This window comes from Macadamia integrifolia, unplaced genomic scaffold (assembly GCF_013358625.1).
Source record: "Macadamia integrifolia cultivar HAES 741 unplaced genomic scaffold, SCU_Mint_v3 scaffold836, whole genome shotgun sequence".
NCBI classification, from domain to species: Eukaryota; Viridiplantae; Streptophyta; class Magnoliopsida; order Proteales; family Proteaceae; genus Macadamia; species Macadamia integrifolia.
The window spans coordinates 204,825-211,930 of NW_024870553.1; the positions used below are offsets into that span (position 1 = coordinate 204,825).

A 7,106-nucleotide genomic window follows, 5' to 3' on the forward strand; every position below is an offset into this window, starting at 1 on the left:
ATAATTCGGATTTGGATTAGGATACCCTTTGATAGAATACGAATACTCCTAAATAGATATGGATATAGATTCAAATTTGAATTTCGACCATCCATTTACAGCCCTAATAAAAAGTGAGATTCTCCATATGCGGCATAAAGAAAAAAATTCTAAAATCAACGAACAAGAAAAGAGGGCAGCTAATACCAAAACATCATCGATCACAACTCTAAGCATCCTAGTCCAAAGCAGAAAGAGAACCCTTAAAACCAAACATAACATTCTTACAATCACCAAACACAAGCAGAGATTTTCAACGAACAAGGGGGAAAAAATACTAATAATAATAATAATAATAACCCACTTTGAAGCAAGCAGCAGTAAAATAACCCATAAATTATTCTCAAAAATAAAAATAAAAACCATATCACAGCTTGAAATGTGGCAAGGCAGAGGCACCAGTAGCTCTCTTCTCTCGGTAGTAAGTAGTATAGTCTTTCACGGTGGTTTCCCTGTAGACAGGTGGGTTGTCTTTTGACAACAACTCCTTCATTGACCCATAAACCTTTGTGGATGATTGAACACCTCTAGTGAAGAAACATGCCACAGAAACCCTTGGGCCTATGCTGCGAGCCACTACTCGATGCTTAATGCTTTTAAATCTATCATTAGTAACGAGTTGCAGAAGATCCCCGATGTTGATGGTGAGAGGTCCAGGCGTGGGGGAAACATCTACCCACTGGTTCTGATGAACAACTTGGAGTCCACCGATTTGGTCTTGGAGAAGGATGTTCAGGAAATCATTGTCTGAGTGCTTACTTATGCCGAGAGTTAGTTCAGGGTCAGGGCAGGCGGGATAGTAGTGAGAGAGAAGAGCATGACCCTCTGCACAACCCATGTCTATCAAGTGTTTGGAGTTAAGCCCCAGAGACTCCGACAGCAACTCGAAACAAAACAATCCCCAACCTTGTTACTTGCTTGGAGTATTTCATCAATATCTCTCTTCCAATCGATGACATCACATATCCAGCGATCCAACATATATCAGTTACTGCTTAAATTAATTATTCTATCACATATATTAGAAATAAAAAAACTCCCTGGTCGCGGCTCTTGTGATACACATGGCATATATAGGGGTGGGTTAATTTTATGCGTTTCATATGGGTGGAGCAAAGGGTGAAAGATTGGCCCTGACAACCCGAACCCGTCCTGGCCCATCCTGAGTCTGAACAGGGTTTGGGCCAAATTTTTTGACCTTGAGGGCGGATTAAGTTGAAAAACCCTAATCCTAGGTCAGGGTTGGGTTAGGGTTGAGGCCTTAACCCAGCTCAACCCGACCCAACTCGACCCAAAATTTAACCTTGCGTCTTTAAAATAGAAATTAGGGCTCCGATAGGTATTTTTATTTTTTTATAATTTTTTAATATATGAGACATGAATGGAAAAAAAACATGTCAATCAAGGTTAATCCAACAATTATAGAAGCCAAGGTTAACCCAACCCAGCCCTGATAGGGTCAATTAGGGCCAGGTTGTGTTGGTATGAACCCGGCAAGGTTAGGCCTAAACATAAACCCGATAGGGTTGGGTTGGGCCTGGGTTGAATTTTGAGGACCTAGGATTGGGTTAGGGTTTTAAGATACCCGGCCCTATTTCACGCCTAGGTGGGGCCATTATTCGCCGCCCTATGTATCTTTATATGAGCCACGTTACTAGAGAATATTCATTTCCCGCACATATATATGGGAGAGGATTCCTTGAAAAGGCAGAGTAGCTCCTATGCAAGCATGGGGTAAATGGGAACCAGCATAAAAGCATCAATATAGATAGAATTTTTGCTTTTCATAAGGAGTTGGGTATTCATTTCACCCCCTCTATGTCTAAGTGCACCGGCCACAGTGACTTTCAGGCTTCTGTTTCCCTACAATTTATTTTAGGTATAAGGATCTCTTAAAGACAACATGGCCCTATAAAACAGAACGGAGGCCAATGGGTATGAATACAGAATTTTCATCTTTCCTAAGGGGTGGGACCGTCATTCTTCCCATCTTTGTTTAGACGCATGATCACGTTTCCTTTCAGGCTTCTTTATTATAAAGAATGGCTCCCTCATACCTCTACCTTTGCACCCAAATATAGGGGCGAAATGACATCCCACACCTATGAAATATTACAAAAACCTCACTCTTTTTTATTCCCATCTGTCCTCCTAGCGTGCGGGCCACTCAACGAGGGAGCATTTTTTTCGAGAATAGATCTGATGCTTGTACGATCACCTAGTCGTACAAGTCAGCGATCAACACCTGTCCTTTTTATTCTCAGATATACCCCTCTTTATCCTTGCAATGGTAGAAAATAGGACAGGCGTTGGTCGCTAACTCGACCTGGTGATCGTACGAGCAGCGGATTCTTTCTCATTTTTTTCTCCCTTATTTTGTATACTAAAGTTAGCTCAAGGTACCTGCAAATGGGAGGCAGTTCTTGAGGATCAAGAGGCTGAGGACCCATTACACAATACATGGTATCTCTCCAATTGGCAGCGGGAGAACTATAGAGATCAACATTGGAGTTGTAGATGACCTTCTTGCCAACAAGATCGCGAGTGTACAATTGTTTCTTGATCTCCGTATCTTGCTCATAGAACCTTCGAAATCCTTCCAGCGTCTCCTGCAACATATTCTCAGGGATTCCATGATTCACCACCTGGAAGAAACCCCATGTCTCCGATGCTTCCCGGATTTTGTCTACTACTTCCTTCCTACCACTTTTAATGGCTTCTTGTAGATCTATGACCGGAATAGTCAGATAGGTCTGATGACAGCAACTCTGAATGGTATCCAGCTGACCCTGGGAGGGCAAGTCATGGTGGGTATCGGGTGGGTGGACAAAGATACGAGGACCTCAACAACACCGGCATCGACGAGACCATTCACACCTGCTTTAGTCTCATCGAACTCTCTTACTTAACTCTTTTGTTCGGTCATAAGTTGGAGTTGAGGAGATGACCACCATTTTCGTTTCTTCTTAGGGTTAGAGAAGAAGGGTGCATAGATGGATAGAATATACCACTAAAGGTGGAAGGAAGGTGGTAGCAAGGATTGAATACCACTAAAGGCTGGTTGCCCCCTCTATTTATAGAGGAGATCGAGGTTATTTTTTAAACCTTTTGTTTCAAAATTTATTTGCAACTCTCATCGACTCATTCATCTCTCCTTTGTTAGAGAGAAGCGTCTTAATTATCTTATATATGTTCTACGTACGGTCAGTATTCAACATCTTAATCTGGATCATCTTCTTAGCTCATGCAACATTAAAGAACTGACACGGAGAAGAGGTAAAACTGACTTCTTCCTCCTATAAGCAGAGTGTGTGTCCATGATGGGATTGAGTGAGATAGATGTAAGTATCAATCATACATATAACTCACATGCAATGGAACCATGCACGTGGTATTACTTTATTCTGCACGTATGTGATTATCTATTGCTTTCATATACGTATTTGATTGTCTATTACTTTCATATATATCATTTATCACCTTTCAAATAGTAGGAAGTAGAACAAGTGCTGCATGTTGGGACCTAACATGTACATGCAGTTAAATGTATACAAAAACACGTATCGATGCAAGAAAGTGATATGTGCCCCAAAAAAAAAAAAAAAAACCACTTCGATACAGTGAGGGTGGGGGGCTGAGGCTGAGAAATAAAATAAGAAATGCTATGTAGTCCATGTTATAATGAGTTGTAAGGACAGTGGCAATGTTGCCATCTTATATGGTAGTTTTGATATTGAAATCTCAACTAAGTTTTACTTGACATGAATTTTAATGCAGGGAAAAAATGATTGTCAGGCATGTTACAAAATTATTGCAGCTTAAAATAGATATGATTGATCAAAATAAAGAGATATGCAATTTCACATATGTACGAAATACAAAAGGGTATTACTGTCTAATAATTCCTCGTAAACAAATGAATTCCCCACCTTGTTCATAATTTATGAGTTAAAACTCTCATAATAAAATGAGTTAGATATCTTTCCATAAAGGGATATTCTTATTGACACCTCGTAAGGTGTTAAATAATTTGAAATCTTGCTTCTTTTTTGTTTTTTTATTATAATATACAATTTTTCCTAATGAAGATAAATATGATTTTTCAGGAAAGAAATTTATTAATATTGTATTGAAAGAAAGAATACAGGAAGATGCCAACAAGCCAAAAACAAAACATATAGGTCAAGGAACCGTTCCACCTTCAGCATTACCATTAGCAGAACGGAACCTTGACACACAAGATATAGCATTCAGTTAAACCGATAGTAGGGTCTCAATTGAGCATCCCAATTGATATCACGAGATGAAATCTGGTGGAGTGACCCAAATCGATGAAAATTTTGTAACAACAGCATGCTTTGCAAGACCATCAACCACTACATTATCTTCACGATAACAATGAGAAATAGAATAATCAGTCCTATCCAAATAACTTTCATAGAAGAGCCAATTTTGTCTAAAGCTAACACCAAGGAATAGATTCCTTTTTGATACTCAAGATCACAGACAACGAGTCACATTCGAACCATATCTGATTGAGATTCATTTCCTTAGAAATATTGATTACCTAAAAAACATGCCGCAAACTCTGCCCAGAATTTAGAAGCGACACCTTGGAATAGAGCAAAGCAATGAAGGGGATTACCATGGTGATCCCTAAAAATTCCCCTTACCCCCTGATTGACCAAGGTTTCTCAAAAAGCAACCATCAATATTAATTTTAATAATACCTAGAATGGGGCAAGTCTAGAAAACCACAAGGAATCGCTGAGATGGTGGGGGAATTCCGCTATATTCAACTTCTTTGAGATAAGCAAATCACATAAAGAAGAAACATGAATTTTAACCAAGCCCGAAAAGTCCTGAAGATCATGTATTCTCATAAATATTAATTCTTGTAAAATGTGCATGGTGATGACACTTTTGACGATGGCATAATAATTTGTTATTTACCTAAAAATATATATAATACTTTATTACTTTAAATTATTTTGAAAACCTTTTATTCCTTAAACCTAAGGAACTTTTAAAAATCAGATAAAGAGCTATTAAAAGGTGTCAAATTCTAAATGCACCTATAGAGATGTGGTGTAGAGACATTCACTTCCATTAAAAAAAAAAATTAATAATAAGAGTTAGTCCTCTAGCCACGATCACAATAAATGAATTCCTCACCATTTCTATAATTAATGGTTGGATCTCACAACAAATGAGTTCTAACTCACTCAGTATGCAAATGAATTAACTTGGAGGAGCAAGGGACTCATCACCAATGCTTTCTTACATATTTGTTTTTCTAAGGAAAAGGGAAATTGGTCTCTCTAATATGTCATTGGGTAAGAGAATGTTGCCTATCGGGGTAGGTACACACTAGTACACACAAGCATTTTCAACGCGGTGTACACAGTCTTTCCAAGCTGCTAAAGCATGTACTTGCACAAATAGGTAGGATTCTTTTCTCTTTTTTTATTTTGAAGAAATGGTCTTTCTAATTTTGACCATTCATTTCAAATCATCTTCCATCTATATCATCTAGCTATGATGTAAAACTCAAAAACACCATGAATTTTTTTTGGGAGGGGGGTGGCTGAAACATAATCAAAGAAAGCCATGAATCCATATTGCATTGGAGCCATGGATTTATGGGACGGTATCGATATAAGTATCGGTATTTGCCGATAACGATCTAATGCAGATCTCTGGATCGGATCAAATCAATGTACATTGATTAGTTTAATTTGTCCTGGCACTTCTTAAGAAGTACAAAATTTTTACTGTTTTACCCCTGAAACAATATGAAATACCAATCTGGATCGATTAGGGAACGGGGATCAGTCTCAGCCGATACTGATATAGTATGGCCGATATGACGGATATGATACCAATATTTGAAACCATGATTGGAGCTGCTGACACCTATGAAATACATATCCTTGGTATAACCAATTTGGAGCATCCTACCGAGTCCAATATCTCCAAATAAAATAATAAAAAGATAAGAATTCTTGATTTCGTTGGACTTTTCAATTTGAATGAATTTATATCGTATATTAGACCCATCTAGAGCATACAGAGCAATACATCACCTCTTAGATAAGCCTTCCTATTTCCATCAAAAAAAAAAAAAACTTCTTGAATAATTTTAATTTTGTATACGACAATCCACAGATTTTTTTTTTTTTTTAATTTAATCTAATAGTCACCAAAAAGTATTTGAAGTTGAAAGATAAAGGATGTACATGAATTACGCCCAAGCATTCTCAGTGGAACAGCATAAAGATATATAAGAGAGGACTAAGAGAGGACTTGAAACTCCACCTTTAACATGGTCATCAGCAAAGAACAAGAACTTAAAAATTTGATCAAATGGCCCACCTTCAACATTGTCATCAGCAAAACCTTGTAGCCAATAAAAACAAAAATATGCTACCTAATAGAATATCCAAATATCAAACAAATCGATTTCAAGGTTTATCCAATCTACTTCCCATAATACATCTTGATAAACAAAGCTTGGATAAGAAGACCAATAACAAGATGAATGAGTCAAAGCACATTTCTTTGCAATAGTGTCTACGATTCCATTTTCTTCCCTGGAACAATGGTTGATACTCCAAGTAATGGATTGAAGAAAGTTGTGGAAATATTTCCACCTGTTGCTGCCGAAAATCCGTATGGGCTGATCCTGCACAAACACAGAAGGCAGAGGCCCGGATGTTTATCTGGGGTTAGTCCTCCGATGCCCAAATTAGAGATCAGCCGCACAGCTTTTCACAAGGGTAATGGTGTGGGTCTTTTTTTGCTTACCTTTTTTCCTCCGCTCGGGCCCTCTCTTATAGTCCTTAGGGTTTAGGGTTTCTCTTTTCCTTGGAGGAGTCCTCCTCAGGTCCGCCTCCTTTCCTTTTCGAGTCCTACTCAAATACGTGACCCAAGGATTATAGTATCGGTATCGGTCGCCGTATCGGTCGGCCAAAATTAAAATACGTATCGGAGTGTATCATATCGTATCGGAGATACGCTAAGATACGCTAAAGTTACACACATAAATGGATAGGAAACATTTTTTA

At 38.3% G+C, this 7,106-nt stretch overlaps 1 pseudogene; it reads right to left on the reverse strand.

The window, feature by feature from the left end:
• Positions 1 to 218: 218 nt before the first annotated feature.
• LOC122070137 lies at positions 219 to 2,993 on the reverse strand (annotated as a pseudogene).
• Positions 2,994 to 7,106: the final 4,113 nt, after the last annotated feature.